Source organism: Coptis chinensis, chromosome 7, assembly GCF_015680905.1.
Source record: "Coptis chinensis isolate HL-2020 chromosome 7, ASM1568090v1, whole genome shotgun sequence".
Classification (NCBI taxonomy): domain Eukaryota; kingdom Viridiplantae; phylum Streptophyta; class Magnoliopsida; order Ranunculales; family Ranunculaceae; genus Coptis; species Coptis chinensis.
Window position 1 is genome coordinate 48,515,837 of NC_141462.1, and position 23,332 is coordinate 48,539,168.

Genomic DNA, 23,332 nt, shown 5'->3' on the forward strand with positions numbered 1-23,332 from the left:
ATACCAAATTACTATGACTATAGAGACTACCAAATTACTATAAATATCTAGCAAGCGTCTAAACTCATGAGACTCGCCCCCAAACTATGACTAAAGAGACTACCAAATTACTACCCACACCCGCACCCGATAGAAAATCCAGCAGAAAGTAAGAGCACATGGGCTGAGGTTTTAGGGAAGAAGGCAGTAGGAAGTATCAGAAGATAGAATGCTTGTTAACCATAAATGAATACAGTTATCCAAAACCAATCAAACAAACAAAAATAAGTTATCCTAACCTGGAATTTTGGTGTCAGTCTTGACTTCACAAATCTTTCCCAATCTTCCTGTCTAATATTTTTCTCATGTTTTTTAGGTGGCTTCAAAAGCTTTTCAGGTTGGTCTTTGTAGGGAGTGATATAGTACCTAGTCAACCGACTCTTGAATTCTTTCCATTTCTCACCAATATCTGAGACGACACCCTTATTTTCGTCTTCTGTCAAGTTGAATTTGGCCTATAAAAAAAGAATAAGCTATAAAGTTACAATAACCTAAGACTAATTAGACAATTAATAGTACAACTGGAGCTATTTACCTTTATAGTATCCCATAACAAGTCTCTCAATTCATCTCCAACAGCATGCCAATTTTCATAATCAACAATAGAGATTCGGGACTCCACTAACAAACCTGAGTAGCTTGCCAAATCCTTTCCGCCTTCCCCTATACGTTGACCATCTTCATTGTATTGAACATTCAATAGTTCACCCTCTCTCATTTTTGTTATCCTTTTGCATTGAACTGCTCCTCTTCATATCCTTTATACACTTAAATCTTGTGTATTGTTAACTTCCATTGGTGTACCGGAAGTCTCGTCAACTCCTATATCTGAATCGGAATCAGAATTCTCTCCTGGATCCATGCTGATTACCTATATACCGAGTATAGACATGAAGACTTGAACCAATAACAACATATGAAATAAGCTAGGTATCAATAACTTGGACAATATTAATTAAACAATAATAAGACAAATGATCATCCATAACATGAATTAAAGTATTAAGGCAAATATAAATATCAAAGTAGGTATGAATTCACATTTAATAACAATATTCAATAGTCAAATAATAAAGGAACAAACTTGTTCATACATCCCCATAGAAAGAAAAAAATCATACATGCTCTAACTTAATCGTTAGAGGTAGGGTCGACATAAGTCCCCTCACAATATACACGCTCATAAGATGATACTGATGCACCTGAACTAAGGGAGTCGACATCTGGAAATACTTTACCACTTGTATGATCTAGCTCATCCTCATTCCCTTCCTCAAGGTAGTCTCTTTCAGGAGTCCTCAAAGCTATTGACCATTTTGGATCGAGTTGGTCAGGTACATAAAAGACTTACTTGGCCTGAGAGGCCATCACAAAAGGGTTTTCCTTATGTCCAATTCTACCAAGGTCAACAGAAGTGAAACCCAAATTGTTTACTTTGATGCCATTTCTGTTATCAACCCAGTCACACTCAAATACTGGGACTTTGAGTACCAGATAGTCGAGCAACCATATCTCAGTTATAACACCGTAGTAACCCATTTCCGAAACAATGGGGTTCTTATCCTTGGCACTAGAAATTTGCACTATTGTCGACATTAAACCTACACCACTGTTTTGGTTTACTAGTGAAGCTTCATGATCCTTCGTATGAAAACGGTATCCACCAATAACATAGCCTGAACACTTTAGAACGTCTCGACCAGGTCCTTGAGCTATAACTTTCAGGGTGTTTGAAAGTTTGTTACCGGTAACTGCTGCCTCCTCCTTAACCTGATTATCCAAGTTATCCAAGAATCTTAGTAGAATTTAGCTAAGTTGTATTACATGTAAAATAATTTCAGATAATCTTACCCTTTGACGAATCCAATAAATGAATGTGCGAGTGTGCTCATCTTGATACCATTTGGCTGACTTATGAGGATAAGTAAGCTTTAGGTGTTCCATATGCTTCCTATCAAGTTAAGAAAAAAACTTGGTCACCATTATCTGTCTAGGTGAAATAAGGAAAAACAAAATCCTATACTAACATACTCGATATAAGGTTGAACGTCATTAGTGTTTGCGAACAGACATTGATGAGCTTCCTCCCAAGTCTTCTCGTCTACTTCAACAACATTCATACCACCAAGAGGCTTTCCCTTAGAAATTGTATTTTCTTTCTCCGTATCATTAGTATCCATGTTTCTAACTGATGGGACTCCCATTGCATTCACTCCAAATAAGTACTCGCTAAGAAACTCAATAGCTTCTTCAAGGATATAATTTTTAGCAATGCATCCTTCTAGACTATTTTGATTCCGCATGTAGCCCTTTAGTATTTTCATGAACCTAATATTCAAAAAGTGAGAAAAAAAGAGAAAATACAAAAAAAACAAATAATCAAATTGATGAAGCTTTACTGAATTATTGAAAGTAGTTAATTCAATTTTCTGTGTACTTGCCTCTCAAATGGATACATCCAACGAAAGAATACTGGCCCACAAAGCTCAACCTACCTTATAAGATGAACAGATAGATGCACCATGACGTCAAAGAACGATGGTGGAAAGTACATTTCCAGTAGACATAAAATGAGGACCAAATTGTCTTGAATTTCCTTTAATTTGGACACATCCACTACTTTGGTGCAAAGAGAGTTGAAAAAGAAACACAACCGAGTGATGGTATACCTCACGTGCTTTGGCAACACTGATCGTATTGCCACAGGAAGAAGTTGCTGCATCAATATGTGACAGTCATGAGACTTGAGACCATACACTTTTAGATCTTGCATCGACACGCGGTGTCTAAGATGTGAAGAATATCCATCTGGCACTTTGAGTTCACGCAAAGTGTTGCAAAGTGTTAGTTTCTCAGCTCTAGATAACATATGACATGCTGGTGGAAGATAAGTCCTATTTCCCCTTTTCTCTGGTGCTAGTTCCTTCCTCATGTCCATTTCTAAGCATTCTAGGCGACTTTTGAGGTCATCTTTTGTCTTGTACTTAATGTTAAGTAGTGTGCTGATGATGCTATCACAAATATTTTTCTCAATATGCATGACATCCAAGTTGTGTCGCACAAGCAAGAATTCCCAATATTCAAGCTCAAAAAATATGGATCTCTTCTTCCAATATTTACCACTTTCATTCTCATCAGAAATGCTAGGTTGCTTCTCTTGTGTTTGTGACTCTTCATTAGATGCCTTTGACTTCTTTCTTGATGTTTTTGGCTTTGGAATCACCAGCTTTGGTTTCCCCCATTTAACTTTCATCCCTTTGAGCTTCTCTAAAATCACCTCTCCAGTTAACGGGTCTGGATGTGATCTTAACTCTTGCTGACCATTAAATGCCTTCCTTTGCCTTCGATAACGATGATTTTTTGGAAGGAACTTTCTATAGGACTAATATATGTTTTTATTCGAGTGTTTCAATCTTGTAGAATTAGTTTTCTCACCACATATTGGACAAGCAAGATATCCCTTGACGCTACACCCAGCTAAATTTCCAAGAGCAGGAAAATCATTGATTGTCCACAGTAGAACAACCCTTAATGTAAAAGATTCTTTCTTGTATGCATCATAAACCTCCACACCAGGATTCCAAAGAGCTTGTAAATCTTCAATTAAAGGTCTAAGGTAAACATCAATATCATTACCAGGTTGTCGGGGACCTGATATCAACATTGTCAGCATCAGAAATTTTCTCTTCATACATAACCATCAAGATTGTAAGTGATCAACATAACCGGCCAGCAACTCTGCCTAGAGCTTAGATTACTATGTGGATTGATCCCATCTGTCGAAAGAGCAAGTCGCAGATTTCTTGGATCTTCAGCGAACTCTGGCCACCTTTTATCAACTTCTTTCCATGCTAGAGAATCTGCTGGATTACGCATTTGACCATCAACATCTACTTTTCTATCTGCATGCCATACCAAATCTTTTGATGTCTGAGTAGATTGAAACATCTTTGCAAACCTTGGGAGAGGCGGAAAGTACCATAAAACTTTTGCAGGCGCTTTACTCTTCTTTTCCTGATATCTCGACGTTCCACAAGTTGGACAACTAGTTAAATCCTTGTACTCATCTCCTCTATAAAGTATGCAATCATTGGGACATGCATGTATTTTTTGAACTTCCATTCCAAACGTAGACAAAATATTTCTAGCTTTGGTCATGGATTGTGGCACTTTGTTATTATCCGGCAACATTTTTCCCAACACCTTCAATAGCTTGGTAAAACTCGTGTCTGGCCACCCACTACTGGCTTTCAAGTTGAACAATTCCACAAGGGATGATAACTTTGTATAGCTTTTGCAACCTTTGTACAAAGGTTTCTCAGCATCTTCAAGCAATTTACAAAGTTTTTGAGGATTCCCCGTGAAACTCTCATATGCATCATTAACCATTCTAACCGTGTCCCCAAAATCACATGGGGTTTCCATATCAAAGTCTTGACATGGAGGTTCATGCGTGTTGACACTTTGGGACTTTCCACTGTGAGGCTTTTCCCCATGCCATATCCACGTTTTGTAACTTTTTTCAAAACCAACATGAAAAAGATGATCCCTGATATCGTCCAAACTCTGATGCAAGTGGTTCCCACAATTAAGGCATGGGCATCTTATGAAATTAAGATTGGCTGGGCCTGCATGCTCTCTAACACATTTTATAAAATACTTGACCCCTTCCTTGTATTCATTAGAAAGTCTATCCATAGTCATCCAAGGCTTATCCATACTCATTGTCAGAAATTCAATACACAAGTACTACATACACAAGAAAAAAAAAAGGTGATTAAGCAAGATAAAATCACCAAATTCATAGATTTTAGCTCAATTTGGTGGTTAAAGAAAATACAAACATACAGTATAACCTTGTACTAATCAACCTAAGGTGCCAAAAGTGTAGTGTGAGAATGGATTTAGGCGTATGAATGGGGAAATTCCTACTTTCCTTACATGTGCCCGGCCAGCCACCTAGATACTTGGTAGACTAAAATGAAATAGTTAAGTGTTGCATTAAGATTGGGGGCCTTGATATTAGAAATTCCTAGCAATCATAATATTCAGTACCCTAACTTTGTAAAAGATACACACACACACAATCAACAAATTAAAAGCTAGTAATCTTTTTACCGTTGAGTGTTTAATCTATTTGTCAGCTCAAATCACGATCAACCAGGTGTTCCTGCCCAATATATCAATCAACAATAAGCAAACTTGCAAACTAATAGTAAAACAACAGGCATAAGAGCTTCTAAAATCAGTTTATGTACGAGAACAATCTCCATCTCTTACTCATTCAGTCAAACACCTTAAGCCACTAACAAAAACCATAAACATGAACTGCCAGGCCACTGTATAAGCAACTACATCCCATCACTAGGCCAATATATCAATTAACAATAAGCAAACTTGCAAACTAAAAATAAAATAACATGCATAAGTTTCTAAAACCAGTTTATGTACGAAAATAGTCTCCATATCTTATTCTTTTAGTCAAACACCTTATGCCACTAAGAAAAATTGTAACTGCCAGGTCACTATATAGGCAACTACATGCCATCACCAGGCCATTACAAGTTTTACCAATCTACTAAAAGGCAAGTATTCAGTGAGAGCTAAAACCTTGCTAAACCTTTCATTGGACCACATTTTGACGCATCGAGACAGTGCTATGGGATTTCATATAATTTTGGGACCTCACATGGAATTCAATGAAAAATATCCCCAAGCAGTTCAGTGAATCATAATTTGAGGAATGCAAACACTTAATCAATGCACCTACTATATTGGGGGAAGAAAAGCACTAAACACACGGCAGGCAGTGTGATACAAAATCTATTCGACTGATTCGCTCAAATCCTTCTAGAGTTCTGACAAACAGTAATGATTTTCTTAACGTGATTCAATTGAAAGTACTAGCCTACTAGGAATAACTTAGTGTTCTAATAGCTGAGTATATTTACATTCCCCCCACCCCACCTCTTTTACAAGTTTAGTATCAACCAAAGGATTTTTTGGTTAGCAAGATCCCCTAACTGTACAAGTTTTTATCAGGCTCTGGTAAGAAGGAAAACAATGTCCACTTTCATCTATCTGCTCAAGATAGTACATGGGCTGATGCATTGTAAACCGATAATGATTTTGGTAGAACCAAATGAGCACAAAGGTGGAAAATAGACATTAAAAATGGACTAGGCCATCAGTTTATCTACATTATATTGACAAGACTATACGTCTATTTCAAGCCAAGTTATTCCTTTCGTACTTAGGTCTTTGATTGTATTTTGAGTACTTGACCTACTGATGTTGGTAGGCACAACTATGAACTGTCTGTAGTAATTTGGTGAGTATAGGTGGTCATTACTATACATTGTCATTGACTACCAAAAGAATCGCCAGTTTATCATCTTCTTTGCATGCCAAGTTACCTACATTCTACAAATGCTTTGAAGCCTTCATCTTTTCAACTAGAAAATTGGTGTAGCATACTGCATCCTGCATATAACCTCAAAACCACTGGGTTTATGTTTCACTTTTCAGTGCGTATAGAGACGATACATTACATATCTACTTAGTTAGATCCAAGTAAGTAGGTAACCACCATTGTACTTATTTTGTTGTACTTGCCATGAAAATTTATAATGAAGCTCAGGAAGGCAAGACATGGGCTTTAGTCCAACAGTTATTGTTAAGGCTTGTTATTTCAGTTTTGGCTACACATTGGCTTTCAGTGAAATCCAAATGCTGTAAATATTTAGGTTACTTGTATGGATATGGGCTGAGCACTAAACTATGGACCTAGTCGAGTCTGTGAGACTGTGAGTACTGGGTAACTACTAAGTGGAATTCAGCACCTCTAGAAAGCCAATCCCTCGTAACCCATGTGAAGGGGATCGTGCCATGGCAGAGTGATCCGCACAAGCCCTCTGGGGATCAGCTATTCAAAGCATCAAAAAAGCTAGGACTACCACAAAAATCCTTTTCTTTGTATGTCGGATTCTTGGCCTCCAATAGAAGGGTCGAATACTGTCAGAAAATCACATATATTGGAACCATTAAGACCATTCATTGGAGAAGAGCGGGGTTGGTCACTTAATTTTTTCTCAAGTTCTGTACTGTTATCTGCAAGAAGAATTAAAAATTTCCTATAATAAAAGCATTGTCCTTTGAATTTTTATTTTGATTTTGTGAAGCCTAGAAAACACTAAAAAACTGGGAAAAGGCATTGCCACACAGACATTCCATCTTGGGGAAATCCTGTACAACACTCTCAACAGTAGCTATCTCTTGACAGTGTCCAAGACAAGTCCATATATGCAGATCGCAAAACAATCTGGTATTATGATATCCACGACTCCATCTAGACTAAATCACCCCCTACAACCCTTGTTTGATATCAACATGCATTTGTTGGACGCTAGAAATACCCGTGCAAAAAATATAACTAGGAACTTTAAACACACGTTACACAGAAACGTTAAAGGTTAAATGATTCGATATACATGTAACTATATAAGAAATGAATATCAAAAAGTATGTGTAGGTTCTTATGGACATGATTCTGTTTTTGTTTGTTGTGTTTTTTTACAGTACTAGGATTCTGAGACACGATCGAACATACCCCTCTCCCACTACGATCATGCTTCTTCTATGCAACATAAAGAAAATTAAAAATATAAAATAAACATCAACTAAACAGGTGAAGAACAATAGCGAGGGAAATCTTTTTTTTTAAACATCAAAAGAAAAGATTAAGCAAAGTTAAACCTAAACCACAACAGAACATAATCTATCTACTCTCCAATTTTTTTCAAGTCCCATAACAAGTCTGCAATGTTTACACTAAAATCCCCAAATTTTAGAGTCCAAATTTTGCAAAGAAAAATTGGAAAGAAATTTTTTTGGGAATCCTATCAAAAGCTACTAATGATATAAAGCAAAAACAATTACTGTACAGCCAAAATTGAATTTAAATAGAGCAAAAAACAATTACCTAGTAGCCAAAATTAGAGAGAGCTGTAGAATAAAATCACTACTATTCTGCTGCTTTACTGGCGATAGAAGTTGAAGAAGAAAGGAAAAAACAGAGACCAATAGAATTTTAGAGAGAGTCTCGGAAGTTAGAAGTTTTGAGAGTCTTTGAAGTTGAAAAGAGTAAGTTTTAGCACCAGACGATTTTTGGCCCTACTTTCTAAATATTAATTTTTCTTTTTTTCTTTGGGCATGGGGTTTTGGTAGACCGACTTTGTCCACGGTATGCTTATATTTTTGCACAACATTAGCCACTTTTTTGTTAAAACGGTAGGGTATATGAATATCAAAATACAAATTAGGCGATATTGGTTTGATCCATCGTATATGAGATACTATATACCACTGTTTTACGAGACTAGTGGCATTTGCTTTTATCGAAATTAGAAAAGGTATTCTTACCATGGCATATGACTATTAGCCATTGTTATTAGGGAAATAGTGGTATGAGGGAAAAGGCATTCTTACCTACCGTGACTAATGAGCATTTATGTAGTAGTGACTGTAAGGTAAAGTGTGCCCACTGCACACTGGAGTGAGCGAAACTTGAGTGGAAAAATCAGAGTGGTTTTTGTCTTGACATATATGTGAGAACCTTCTTAAAGACGCTATTCCAAAGTTTCAGAAACAGACCTGTTATTGCATTCCATAGCATAGTTCATTATATATATATATATGTGTGTGTGTGTGTGTGTGTGTGTATTCGTAAATGATTGATTATTATGCACGTATTAGCTTAGATTTCAACTTGATTATTCTGTATTCATTGCTAGTGAGCTGTATAGATTTCTGAGAATAAAATAAGAAACAGTAATTTTATTTCTTAGTCATTGTAGTATAGATGAAGTTTGTGAGTACCTTCTCAGGAAAACTCTCACGATGCTATAACTCGTCTATTAGGGAATTCCTAATGGTTTAAGGCCTTATTGCATATAGTCAATGCAATCGCACTAGGCGAAAAGAGATTAGTTAGAACTCTATTTTTGGTCACTTATATTAATTTCTCATATTTGCTTGAGGACAAGCAAAATGCTGTTTTGGAGTGGTTTGATAAGAGTCAAAAACTGTAGTTTTAACCCCTTAATAATATTACATTTAGACCAATTATGTGTATAATAAATATGAGTTAGTACTGTTTACGTGCATTTATGTATTTCAGGCATTAGAGTCAAATATGTGAAGAAATATATCACTTTTATAAGATAAAGGAGCAAAGGTTGGTTGCTAAGAAGTTATATGATTAAAGGCCAAGATTCAAGGAGAAAAAGCCTTTTCGAAGCCCGATCAAAGCTGAAAAGTCAAAGTCAACGCGGGCAGAAATAGAGTAGAAAAGTCAACAGAACTTTTGCAAGCCGTATCTTTGGACTCAGACCTCGGAATTGGGCCTATTATATGTCATAAAGACCGGCTCAGAAAGAGCTTTCTAACGGTCTAGGACTTGACCCAATCAGAGGAGTATAAGTAGATGAAAAAGCTATTGCAGTAATTTCCAATAGAGAAACCCTTTTTGGACTTAAGTAATTAGGTTTTGGGCTTGATTTAAGGGCCCAAAACATGGCTCCAAAGCCCATGCATGAAATTGTAAACCTAACCCTCTCCAATATAAAGAGGTTTAAGACTAAACAAAACTTGGCTACTCCCACTTTAGTTTAATATAGTTTAGGGTTCTCTCTCTCTCTCCCTTTGTAGTTTAGTTTAGTTTTAGTTAATTAGTTTAGTTTGTAGCCTCCATTAGATTAATAAAAGTCAAGTTATTGTTCTTCATTATGTTTTATTTTTATTCTTCTATTAATGATAGTCTAATGACTTCTAGCTAGACCTCCATTAGAGGGGTTTGATGAAGCTTGATAAAAACTTGATATGTTAGTTATAATTATTGCTTGTTTAAGAGTTTCACTCTAGTAGGTTAGTTGATTCACCATGAGAATGGGTTGAACTTCCTCACATGCTAATTATTAGTTGGCAGAGATTGCCATGAATAATTAAGATCAATTACTTAATCTTAATTGGTTAGGATTGCAATAATCTACACTAGCATATTAGGAATAAATCAAAGTGGAACCAAATCCCCCTAATTTCTTCTCCATATTTTATTCAAGTCATATTAAATTACTTAGTTAAATTAGTATAAGTTAAATTCATATATTTAGTTTCATAGTATAAATTCACCTCTATAAATATTACTCTCACCATTATTTCCTTGTGTTTGATTAATGGGATTCTATTATGTCCTGGTAGTTTAGGAGTGGAACGATTCCGTACTCTTTATATTGCATGAATATACATGTGAAAGTAGGAAATAAATAATTAATTCTATTAGAATAAAGTTAGAGTAATCTAGTTGAGTTTTCTCAGGTTATCAATTTGTATGGTTTGGTAATTAGTAAAGAGTAAGTACAATTAAGTTGTATATTCCTAACAAAGGTTTCACTCACACATATGGTATTGACTACTACTCTGAGACCTCTTCTCCTGTGGCGAAGTTAGACTATATGTGCATATTGTTATCTCTCTTATCATCAATCATAACTGGCCTCTGTACCAGTTAGATGTGAAGGCAGTACACCCATGCATAAGTAAAGAAACTACCAAGAACATACGCAACAACTGCCTCCGTGACTTCCACTACACTTAAACAAATTAAAAAAACTTTCAATTAGGTAGGTAGCCAAAATATCGACTTCTATTAATGCAGAAATATGGAAATTCCGTGAGACAGCTGGTTGAAGAAAACCATATGAGATTTTGGGAGAAAGTGGAATTACTTAATGGGAAGATTGTTTAGATAATGAGTCATACATCTAGAAGAATTTTAAAGTAAGGAAAATATTTTGTTTAGTTTAACTTAAAAGTGCTAAGTTCTTTTAGTATTGATGCTTTTTTGGATGCATAAAATTTTTGTCATGTTTGAAAGGTTTAGCGAAGGAGCGGAGGTAACACTTGATTCAATTATTTTCGGGGAAAAGATTTGGAGTTTAAGAAACTGCTACCTTGTAGATGTGTTTACCTTTGGATGGTAAGTGTTATCCGTGTGTACTAAGAGCATCTTTAGGAGAGAAACCAAAAAAACACCAAATTTTTTAACCAAACCAAACACCAAACCAAAAAAACACCAACCAACTTTAGGAGTAACATCAAATTTTTGACATCAAATGACGCGGTTTTGGATAAATCGAGCCATGTAGCCCACGCGACTTTCTCAACACCGCCCCCACTGAAGCCCATCTTAGAAGCCCAAGCCCACGTGGTTTTCCCAAAACCGCGGGATGTATCGCACATCAACTTTTTTTTTTATTTTCTTTCCCAATCTCTCACGTGGTTTTGGAAAAAACTGCGTGATTGAAACCCACTGTTTAGCCTAAGCCCATGCGGTGTTAGAAAAACCGCGAGAGAGATTTGATATAACACCAAAGCTGGAACCAAATATTGGCCGATTTGGTGTTTGGTTTGGTGTTTTCATCAACATGTGACTCTCTTGAAGATGAAAAATTACCAAATTGTTGGAAATTTGGTGTTTGATACTAGGAAAGTATCTCTCCTAAAGATGCTCTAATAAATTTTAGTTTTGGAACATATTATAGTACATCTCAATTTTTTGCACACGACTGAATTTTACGTGTGTTTGGTCATGCGGTGTCTAAGATTTTAGAACTCTAGCTTTGACCTAATGGATGAAAAAACAAAAAATTAATATAGTAAAAACAAAAAAAAAAGTCCAAAACAAATGAATTCTCCATTCTTCTTCGTCGTTAACCTCCTTCAACAAATCATTGTAATGAAAATAATTTGGGCATTGGAATTAGTACCATCTCCTCGAATTTAAATATATAATGTGACGTTTTAGAAATAAGTTCGAGTATTTTTTAAAGAGTTTGGTGCATTTTGTTTTTAATATTTGAGGTTATAAAAGAGTTAAGTAGCGCTCACCGTGGGGATCAATTCCACAACCACAAGGTTAAGAGCCTTGTGCTCTACCAACTGAGCTAGACGAGCTTCCACAAACAAAGGTTCGAAATATATGAGTTTGTTGAGTTAATGAAACTTTGAGTTGGTTTTCTGTTTGGGTTTTGAGTTATATATGAAATTAATATATAGTGTTTGGGTTGTTCATGGTGATTCTATCTTACCCATCTCTCTTCTAATCACCATTATAATGATTTTTGGCTATGAAGGAGGAAATTGGAAAGAGAGAACGAAGTGGTTTTCTGGTGTATTTTTTAAAAAGTTTTCTATTTACCTAGAGTCAAAGCTAGAACCATTATATATATTTTTTCATTTATTAAGTCAAAACTAAAGTTGAAAAATAGACACGTAGATGCAACATATAGAGTGTTATGCATCAAATTTATACTTAATTAGTAAACATGTTCATTCTTGGCTTCTTACAAACTTTTGTAAAAAGAAAAAAGGTTGGTCTCCATCATCACCTAATCTACCAATTTTCATCATAAGAAGAGGTGTAAAACTAATATTTCTCTCCATATCAATATGTTCATAGGAGTAATTTGTAGCGTCTCTTTCTTGAATGATGTTTCTTAGAGAAGGTATCGCCATTCAACTCTGGTCATTGGAAGTATAATTGTGAAGTAGCTGGTGCGTGAGTTATAGCTTTTTCTCCCTCCAATAGAATCATGGAGACTATTAACATATATGTACATATATTTGGTTTCCAACAATACCTTATTGGGAGGCTAGGGACATATCTTATAAAAACATGTAAACAAACTCAAAATCGTTAGGACATTTATAAATTTTAGATTAGACTAATTTTTTTGTAGATATGATCTCCTAACTATTTTAAATATTGTCACAAATAATAAAAATAAATAAAATTTCTAAACTTACCAAATATAATATAAAAAATGGTGAAAATTAATGGTTCACAATTAGCCAAATTTTGTAATTTGTTGGAGGCAAACATATGTATGTGGTCTTGAACTAAGTCTCGATAACATAATTGGGGGCCATTTGGTTAGCATACTTGACCCAAACATGAGTTTCGTTTTTTCAATATAAAAACGACAGCAAAACGACAAAAGCGGGGAAAAGTGAAACCGAGAAACATCTACTTCTTTCTTATTGTTGTTGTTGGGGTTTTACTTGATTGTTGGAAGTGAGAGAATGATGAGGAAGAGAAACAAGAAGAAGACTAGTACACGGACTAGTAATATCTCTATTACTCCCGTAGTACCAGATACTTCCCCTCCTACTCAAGGTTAGATTACCATTATTCCTTACATTTAACATATAACATGCATTGTTTAGAAACTTATTATTAATAATCACTGTAATGAGGAACACTTAAAACAACAACTGATAATAATTAAACACAAACATTTATGATATTGATATTATTAGAATATGTCACTATTAGAATTTGTCCAATATGGAAAGTCCCATGTTTCTATAAGTGTGGACATCCATATCTAGTAGTTTATATTATTATGTTTTAGTTTAGTATAAGTATGTAACTCTGGGTAGAGAACAATCATAATACAATGACTCTAACCCTATTATTCTAGCCTACTCTCTTGTCAATTCTTCTTCTTCTTGGTTTTTCTCTCATTAGAACAATGTCACAACTCCCCTAGCATCACCATTAATATGGGATTCTATATGGTATCAAAGCTAGGTTCAAATATAAGTTTAGTGGTATGCTAGGAGAGGTATCTCCTAAAATTAGTATACAAGAAGAAGAAAAAAATCATTTCTTTTTCAGTTTTTTACTATTAAAGTTAAGTTTCAAGCTTTCTCATAAGAAGAAGGTCTTATATCTCAATTGAAGTTTCAATCTTTCACTATTCATTAACAGTATTATTCATCACACTGTTCACATATACTATTCACCTCACTGTTCACCAGTAGTAATATTCACCACACTATTCACAGGTACTGTTCATCGTCATGTTTAAGTATTATGAGTTCCAGAATTCTCGTCTTATTATTCTCTATGGTTCAAAGTAAGTTTTTAAGATTCCGCTGGTGTTTAAAGTTTGTTCGAAGAATGCTAGGAGAGAGATCCGAAGTTTCTCAGTATTGGTTTTTTAGTATAATTTCGCTTTCGTAGTCTACGTCTTCCGCAATCTCTCTGCCTTAGTATTGATAAGAGGGGCACAACCTCTCTGTATCCCGGAGTCTCTGAAGTTAGTATTGGATGAGAGACGCATGCGCTTAGTCTAAGCCTTCTGCTAGGCGTGCACGCCAAAGGTTGGTTTCAAGATCGCTCGTTGTTTTTATTCAAGAAGAGGGCGCCAAGACTCGCCAAGTATAGCCAGGGCCCAGGGCGACGCCTTTGAGGACTAGAAGTTGGAGGAGTAGAGGGCGCGCACACGCTCTAGCCTCCACACATCAGTTTCCGAGATTTTTGAAGTATCAATCCTTTGGAAGGTAGTTTACACTCTCATCCAGGATTGGAGAGGTAGTATCGTTTGTATGCCGTTATGGATGTTTGGGTTTCTAGCTTCCGCGCAGTTGGTATTGATGTTGTCTTCTGTCTCAGTTTCTAGAACATGATCAAATTTTTTGTTTGAAGTATTATAAGGGCAAATAACCTCTATCTCGTGAGGAATTATTCTTGCTGACAGTTACATATTATCAGCTTGTCTCTATATAGAGTTTGATTATATGTTTGTTGGGTGTTGTGATTTGGTATCGTGAGTAAATGGGTAGAGAAGAAGGTCAAGTTGGGCCAAGTTGAGCTATTTCCTATGTGGGTTATCCTGTTCGTGTTACTGATTTAACTCACTCGAAGAACACCTATCCAGTCAAATTGGGCCAGATTTGATCCCGTCTGCATTTTTTTATCCTCATCATGTTTGGGGTTATTCTGTCCGCATTTGTTTGTTATCCTCATTATGTTTGGGGTTATTATGTTCGCATTTATTTGTTATCCTCATCATGTTTGGGGTTATTCAGTTCGCGTTTGTTTATTATCCTCATCATATTTGGGGTGGGGTTATCATTTTTTTTCTCCTTTTATGCCGCAGTTGTGCTCGATGCTCAGTTCAAGTCAGAATAGATGAACCTTTGTATGTTCCAACTTCGTCTTGTATATTCCAACTTGAGGGGGAGAATATGGAGATATGAAGACATTGAGTAGTATATAAGGCAAGAAGAATATGGAGACGTATGTGGAAGAGTACTCATGTTTCCATATTCCATCATGTCTTGGCAAACTCACTTCTTTGCAAGTAGCAGTCAAGCCTAAACTACACTCATGTTTCAGTATTCAGGAGTACCTAGAACAGTATTGTGCAAGACTTTAACAATGATATTGATAGTAGCAAGCCAAGAAGCTCACATCAAATCACTGTTATTGTTTGCAATTTATGTTGTGCAAGACTTCAATAGTGATATTGGTATTAGTAGCTAAGAAGCTCACATCAAATCACTATTATTGTTTGCAATTTATGTTGTGCAAGACTTCAACAGTGATATTGGTAGTAGCAGTCAAGAAGCTCACATCAAATCAGTGTTATTGTTTGTCATTGCCTAAACCGACAGTTTCACTTCCAGAACGTCTCAATAGTTGTTCGAGTTCTTCAACTAAAGATAGTTCTATGCGAAAGGGGGAGCTGTATTCTTATATTTTCTTTCTGCCATTCAAGCTGCATTTTGCAAGTTTGTGGCATTACAGCTTGAGGGGGAGTATTAAAATATGTCACTATTAGAATTTGTCTAATATGGAAAGTCCCACGTTTCTATAAGTGTGGACATCCATATCTAGTAGTTTCTATTATTATGTTTTAGTTTAGTATAAGTATGTAACTCTGGGTAGAGAACAATCATAATACACTGACTCTAACCCTATTATTCTAGCATACTCTCTTATCAATTCTTCTTCTTCTTGGTTTTTCCCTTATTAGAACAATGTCACAACTCCGCTAGCATCACCATTAATATGGAATTCTACATATATACATGGAGAGAGTTAAAAAGATGAAATGAAACACTAGAAGACTATTTTAACATGACCCACCTTGAAGAAACAGTTGATAAAGTGGATATTTTGGTTGGAGAAATATCTAAATTTTATAGTTAGGGGGCTGGTTGTGTCACCCAACAATGTTTATGTTGTATGATTAGGTCAGTGTATATATTTGAATTAGAATGCTAAAGAGAAATTGTTATCGGATAATGGTTGTTTTGGCTATTAGTATGTTGGTGTAAAAATGTAAAATGAAAGGCTTATTTCTTTCTAGTGGAAAAGGAAATGGTTGGTAGTTCATTTCTTTTGTTAATTTGGGTGAGTTTGGGTTTTTTTTTTCAATTGTTTAAGGTCTAGTGAAGATCAATACGCTAACTTGAGAAATATGCAATTGTAAAAACTTGTAGACAGTTTCTTATAACCCCGTTATTTGACAGGAGAGTTCCAAGCACATGAAAACTCCTCTTCCCCAATACATGGAAGATGCAATTGCATTGGTGCATGCACTGATGGTAAGTCCTTTATCTTCTCTAAGAAATACGAAGTAAAGCGGTTTTTGACATGAAAACTGCTTTAAACTTGTTTCTATCCTTGTGTCATTTGATGTTTTGAACTACAAATGACCGTCGACCTTTATTTTATTATAGAGGGGTAATTTCCATTTCTAATTCCACAATTTCCATTGACTGCTACTAACTTCGTTTCATTCATTTTCAGGGTGTATTTGACATCGAACATACACTCGAAGTGAACAAGACACTATATCCAACCAAAATCCGACATGTACTGTTGCTTGCGGGGTTTTCTGATATGTGTGGGAAACCTGTATGGATAGTGCAAAATAGCTAGAGCAATGATTGGGGCGATAAAGGATTCATGTATGTGAAAAGGGGGTCAAACATCTTGGGGATCGAAGAGGCATGTGTATATGTCATGTCTATTTTATATCTGAACCACCTTTTGGATTTTGGGTTGGGTACCAAAAGTTTTCATCCTATCTCTAGTCTCTATGTAGTCCCACTGAAAATGCAATGTCCAGATTATTTCGACTCTATACTTACTTTGTAGTCTGAAGTATAAGTAGGTTTTTTTTTTTTTTTATTTCAATCTACACTTTTATTAAACAAAACGATATTTACAGATGCCAAGAACATCAGAGAAAACGTGCATATGTACAAACAGTGGGGCTTTCTGCCACCATACAGATGAAAAAATTGGAAGGAATGACAAGTCTCCTGAAGGCCAAGTTGAGAACTCCACAGTTGGTTGTCCCAGCACTCAGAACTTCTTTACTTGAGCAGCAACATGTGAAGTAAGAGTGTCTGCAGAACCATTTCCTTCTCTATAACACCAACTGAATTGTACTTCTTCAAAGTTATACAACAATAACTTAAGCTAAGTAGTGATTCTGGATAATAACCAATTACACTTAACATTTTCATCTGTCAAAACCTTGAACAACAATTGAGAATCAGTCTCTACTTCGACCTTCCTATATCATGTCTTTGTTAAAATTTGAAGTCCATAGAAATGAGCAAGGAATTCTGCTTCATTGTTGGTTGCATAAAAAATAGGAATAGCTGCTCCCATTAAAAATTTACCTGTCGAATCACTTAGAATACATCCACACCCCGCATATCCTAGATTTCCAAGAGAAGCACCATCAGTGTTGAGTTTCACAAATCCGTCCTTTGGTGGAAACCATTTAACATAAACCATAATTTTTTCTCTGTGAATTCTCTAGGACATGACTTCCTGAACTAGCTGTATATGTTTTGAACCTCTGTTAATGTATCAAACTGGATGAGGGCATTTACCATTAAACCTTGTGTCATTTCTTGCAAGCCAAATATTCCACATAACCCTAACAAAGTAACAAAACTGCACATCACCATTTTGCATCGTCCTGACATCCTTGATTAAACACGCTAATTGTTCCTTAAAGCTGACACCATTTATATTCCTCTGATCAATTATTCCACTCAAATTTGTTCCACACCAAATGGCTTTAGAGAAAGAACATTAAAAAAAGACATGAATTTGTATTTCTAGAAAGCTCTCACACAGGGTGCATTTAGGTTGGACTTGAAAATTATGAGATGCCAATAAATCCATAGTTGGGACGACACCTTGCAAGCATTGCCATACAAAAAATCTTTGTTTACACGAGACTTTCATCTTCCAAACATGTTTGTATATATAATTATCATGAACCATTGTATTTGTGTAAGTAATCAACTGAATGCAGCCATTGTATGCAGACTTCACCGAATATTCTCTAGATTCCGCCTATTTCCAAACCAAAGTATCCTCTTCATTTGGCATAATAGGAATCAAAATAATTCTCTCCACATATTCTAAAGGCCAAAATTCATTCCACCTATCCCAAATTCCAGATATTAGTATCCATGTCAATGAAATAAGAAACAAGGTGAAAATGACAGTCAGGTGGTTTCCCATTAAGTACCTGTAAATCCTCAGAATGTGGAATCCATGTATCTTCCCATGCACTAATAGAAGTACCATTCCCCAGCTTCCAAATTGATCCAACATTAATAATCCCTCGTGTTTCACAAATCCTTTTCCACATGACTGATGAACTAGGTTTAACTTCCGCCTTCCAAAAATTGGAGTTGTGAAAGTACCTCTATTTCATTTGTTGAGCCTATAATGATGTTGGATTAAGTAAATCCCATGCCTTCTTTGCTAGTAAAACATAATTTTGTAATTGAAGTTCCTTTATACCCAATCCTCCATTATTCTTTGAAGTACATGCTAATCGCCAAGGGAAATAATGAAGCTTCCTTGTTGATGGTGTATGTCCCCATAGAAAAGATCTTCTGATAATATCCATCCTATTCACTATCTGTGCAGGCAAAATAGAACATGACATGGAATAAGTTGGCAATGAAGATAAAACTGCATTAACCAAAGTGAGCCACCCTGCCTTAGATAAACAATTGGCTTTCCACCCTACAAGCTTTCGTTGAAATCTTTCCAGTAAAGGACTGAACTTCTGAACTATACCCTTCCTAGTTAGAGTAGGTACTCCCAAGTACGCTGGCATGACAGAAGTAGAAGGCATACTGAAACATCTCCGCAGAAAATACACAAACCTCTGATGCAATTTTGGGTGATGGATAATTTCAGACTTGGTTCTGTTGATAGTCTGTCCTGACACTCTGCAATTCTCCTTTAACAAATTGTTCAATTGATACTGCTCATCAAATCCACACTTACCCAGCACTAAAAGATCATCTGCATACATTAAATAAGACACTGGCTGACAATTTCTCCCCAATTTGCAACCATGAATGAGGCCATCTCTGTTAAGTTTCAAGAAATTCAATGATAAAAGCTCTGAACACAATATGAAAATATAAGGAGAAAGGGGGTCACCCTGTTTTAACCCTCTTGAAGGCTTAAATAAACCATGTACAACACCATTTAATAGCACAGAGTAAGAAACATTCTAAACACAAAACATTATCTTGTTAATCCAGTCTACAGGGAACTCAAACTTAGTAAGCATCAATCTTAAAAAACACCACTCAATTTTATCATAAGCTTTCTGCATATCAATCTTTAGAGTGAAAAAATTTGCTTTCCTATTCCCATGTCCTCTGATCTTGTGATAGAACTCATTTGCAAGCAAAACATTATCATGAATACTTCTCTTAGGTAAGAAGTCAGTCTGAAAATGACCAATAAGTCTCTAAATGATAGGTCTCAATCTGTTGACAATAATTTTCGAGATAATTTTATAAACAACATTAGTCAAACTGATTGGTCGAAAATGCTCTGGGAGTGATGGATTCATGATTTTTGGAATTAAGGCAATGAAGGAATGATTGATCTGTAGAGAGAAAGAACCATAAAGGAAAAAAGACTTGACTATCTCACAAACTTGATCACCCACCAAATGTCAGAAATGCTGAAAAAAGAAACCCTGATAACCATCCGATCCTTGAAACTTAAAGGGCTTTACATGCTTAAGAGCAGCCACAATCTCCTCATTATCAACTCCTCTTAGCAAATTTAATTTTTCCCCCTCATCAAGACATGGCACTTGAACATTTAAAATCTGTGACAAAGTAGACATAGTGTCCTCAAAAAATTCCATGAACCTATCACCAATCTGTCTCCTTTCAGTTAAAATTCCAACATTTTGATCCCTGATTGAGTGTATATAATTTCTTTCCCTTCTACAGTTAACCATATTATGGAAGGAGCGAGTATTTTGCTCTCCAAAATGGAACCAATCTAAACAAGCTTTCTGCCCCCAATGATTTGCTTGTTGCACAAGGATATCATTATGTTCCACTATCAACTCATTTTCTGCCCAAAATAATTCCTCTGTCTCAGTTGCATTCTCTATTAAACTTTGAATGTCACTTAATTGTTGTTTGACAACCCCCAACTTCTACTCAACCTCACCAAACACATGTTTATTCCACCATTGTAAAAAATTTTTTGGCAGTTGTGAAGCTTCTTACATAAAACAAAAGACGGTGAACCATGAAACTCATGTGGAAAAGCATCTTGTATTTGCTCCTGGCATCCTCCATGTTCCGCCCTCATTATTTAAAACCTAAAATCAATTTGACATTCACCCTGTCTTGTATCAATTTTAAAATCAAGAATTTATGATCAGAAATGGTGGCCAACTCGTGCAAAACTCTACAATCTGTGAACCTTGAACGCCAAACTTCATTTGCCATCATTCTATCAATTCTTTCCCATATTCTGTTGCGACCATTTTGTCTATTAGTTTAGGTGTAAATGATACCAACAAACCCCAAATCCAACAACTCACAATCATCAATCATATCTAAGAAAGGTCTGACTTTGGAATAATTGAATTGTCTATCACCACACATTTCTTCTTGACATGTTATTTCATTAAAATCACCCATGAGCAACCATGATTCATCATTTGTCAGTTTAAACATAGCAAGGACATGCCACTGCAATCTCTGAATGAAAGACTTTGAGTTGCCATATACACACGACAAAAGGAAACATTCACTTACTCCATTAACTTTTACAGAAAGTTTACAGTGAATAAACCAGGACTCAGACATAATAACTTCGACAACTACACTTCGTTCCCAAAATATCCACAACCCACCAGACAACCCTTGGCTCGGTACTACAAAAGACTCAAAATCCCCTAACCTTCTAATTAAACTGACTCCTTTATTTACAGAACACTTAGTCTCCATAACAAACATAAATATAGGCCTAACATCCTTGATTTTCTTTTTCAGCTCCTCTATCATCAAAGGTCGGCCACTCCCTCGACTATTCCAGGATAAAAGACTCATGGCTTCCTTGGGGTCTGCTGAAGGCCAGAACCCTTAACCGACTAGATTTTTTTCCCTTTTTCAATAGAAGTCTTCAGTACAATGTTGGGATAAACAACAGCCACATCTTGGTCATCATGGACAGGAGTTTTTCGTCGAACCTCTCGATCGTCAGCAAAGAAACTTTCTACCATGTCATTGAACTTTTCCTTGTCTTTTTTTAGCAACCCTGTGCCTGCTACCCCTTGCGAGATTTCCAGTCTTTTGAAAGAATAAACCCCCTCTTGGATAGTATGATCTTGTAACTGAGACAAATCAATAAAGTGGAGGTTTTTAGGATCACTAGAAATTTGCGCAAATCCTGGAGGGCATTCAACTTCAGTCAAGGGATGAAAACTCTGGAAACACATTTGAGTAGAAAACCCCATTTGTCCATGGTTATGTGCTTCCACATTTAGAGGCAAATGATCTTGTGCAGTTAGCGATGCATGTTCAATACTTGGACCAGTAAGACAATTCATCTGAGGTGATGAGATATCAACGATCATGGGTCCTTTTGTTGGTTCAACAATTGTCTTCATTAACTTCGAATTCACAGAAAAATCACCCCCATTTGTAATCAGAGGAAGAAGTGGTTGGTTAAGATCAGTACCAAACAAGAGAGAAAACCCAAATACATATCTTTCTCCAATGGGTTTTGGAATAACCCGAGTTTTGGAAGAGTAAAACTGAAACCGTTGTCCTCATGGTGAAATTCTAACATCATTCCATGACATTCATTTGTTACATTGCAAGCTGCGAAATGATGCCCCTATAAAACCACACTTAAAGCAAAAAACTGGCAGATACTCAAACACAAAAGAAATCCAGTCAACCCCATTAATTGATTCCGGTAGAAGGAAGCCTGGAGGAATTGGCTCCTGAACATCAAGAAACACTTTAACTCACAAACAATTAGGTTGTGTTTCAGTCTTAGGATAAATCTCTAAATATTTGAGATGAGACATGCCAAAATAACCAGATTCCACAAGGTTGCCTTCAATAATCTCCTTATCCAAATACGCATCAGGATAGTGATTTAAATGCATCCACACATAAAACTTTGAGAAATTCAACTCCTTAGTTTCATAAAATTCCGTCCATGGAATGATCTGAAAAATGTGATGAGCTACATTCCAAGGCTGCCATAGCAGTAGGGCATCCACCTATTCCTGAGACTCCATCCTAATTTGAAAATTTTCACCTTTGTAATAAACCATATCTTCTATCTTAAAAGGGTACCATGCTTTTTCGAGTGCTGATTTGATTGTGTTCAGATTCAGCCTACCATCCAAAACTCTACCAAACAAAGTCATCTTATTGTACCTCACATATTTACTCTTCATTTTCTCAGAACTGGCGATCATAGGAGGATCTGTGTAAGGCATCTTCATCTTGGCATCAAAATCCATAGCAAGAAGTTCACTAGAAGTGGGGGGTTTGGATGAAGACAGTAAGTTGTTGGTGTTGGAGCTCATATAATGAACTAATTGAAATAACTTCACTTGATGAACTCTGAAGAACCATTGAGCTTCTAGTAAACACTTATATAGCCAAAACCCTCAAGCGTTCCAAACACATGCAAGTAGTCTGAATTCAGCCACATTATTTTCCCATTCATACACCTCCATCTGTATTAAGAAAAACCACAAATCTATCCATAATTTCATTGTTATAGAAATAACCCACCAAATGGCTTCATTTTCATTCAGATCATCATTACCCATAAATTTCTCAACCAGCACTAAGACTGAAAAGAGTCTAGATTAAGAAAGATATCATAACATGTAATCTTTGTTAAATCTTGTTTAGACAGTAGCAAGATTTGAGCCTAATCACAGTACAAAAGCATGATACCCAGGAAATTTTATCTCTATATAATAACCGTATACTACACGGCAAAGATAAGATGGAGTAAGAAAAGAAGGAATATATCTAAAAAGGAATAAACACCCAATAAGAGTTCTGAACCCACATGTAAAAACTGATTTTTATATGAAGA

General features: G+C 35.9%; 1 long non-coding RNA gene, 1 other non-coding gene and 1 pseudogene across 2 annotated transcripts; 1 reads left to right on the forward strand and 2 right to left on the reverse strand.

The window, feature by feature from the left end:
- Positions 1-799: 799 nt before the first annotated feature.
- Positions 800-4,410, reverse strand: LOC147487774 (uncharacterized; annotated as a pseudogene).
- A 7,568-nt stretch (positions 4,411-11,978) lies between these two features.
- Positions 11,979-12,051, reverse strand: TRNAK-CUU (transfer RNA lysine (anticodon CUU)). Its single transcript has one exon. It is a non-coding gene; the product is annotated as a tRNA-Lys (tRNA).
- Positions 12,052-13,147: 1,096 nt separating this feature from the next.
- Positions 13,148-16,841, forward strand: LOC147487776 (uncharacterized). Its single transcript, XR_015201616.1, has 3 exons — positions 13,148-13,273; positions 16,423-16,497; positions 16,703-16,841. It is a non-coding gene; the product is annotated as an uncharacterized LOC147487776 (long non-coding RNA).
- The last annotated feature ends 6,491 nt before the right edge of the window (positions 16,842-23,332 follow it).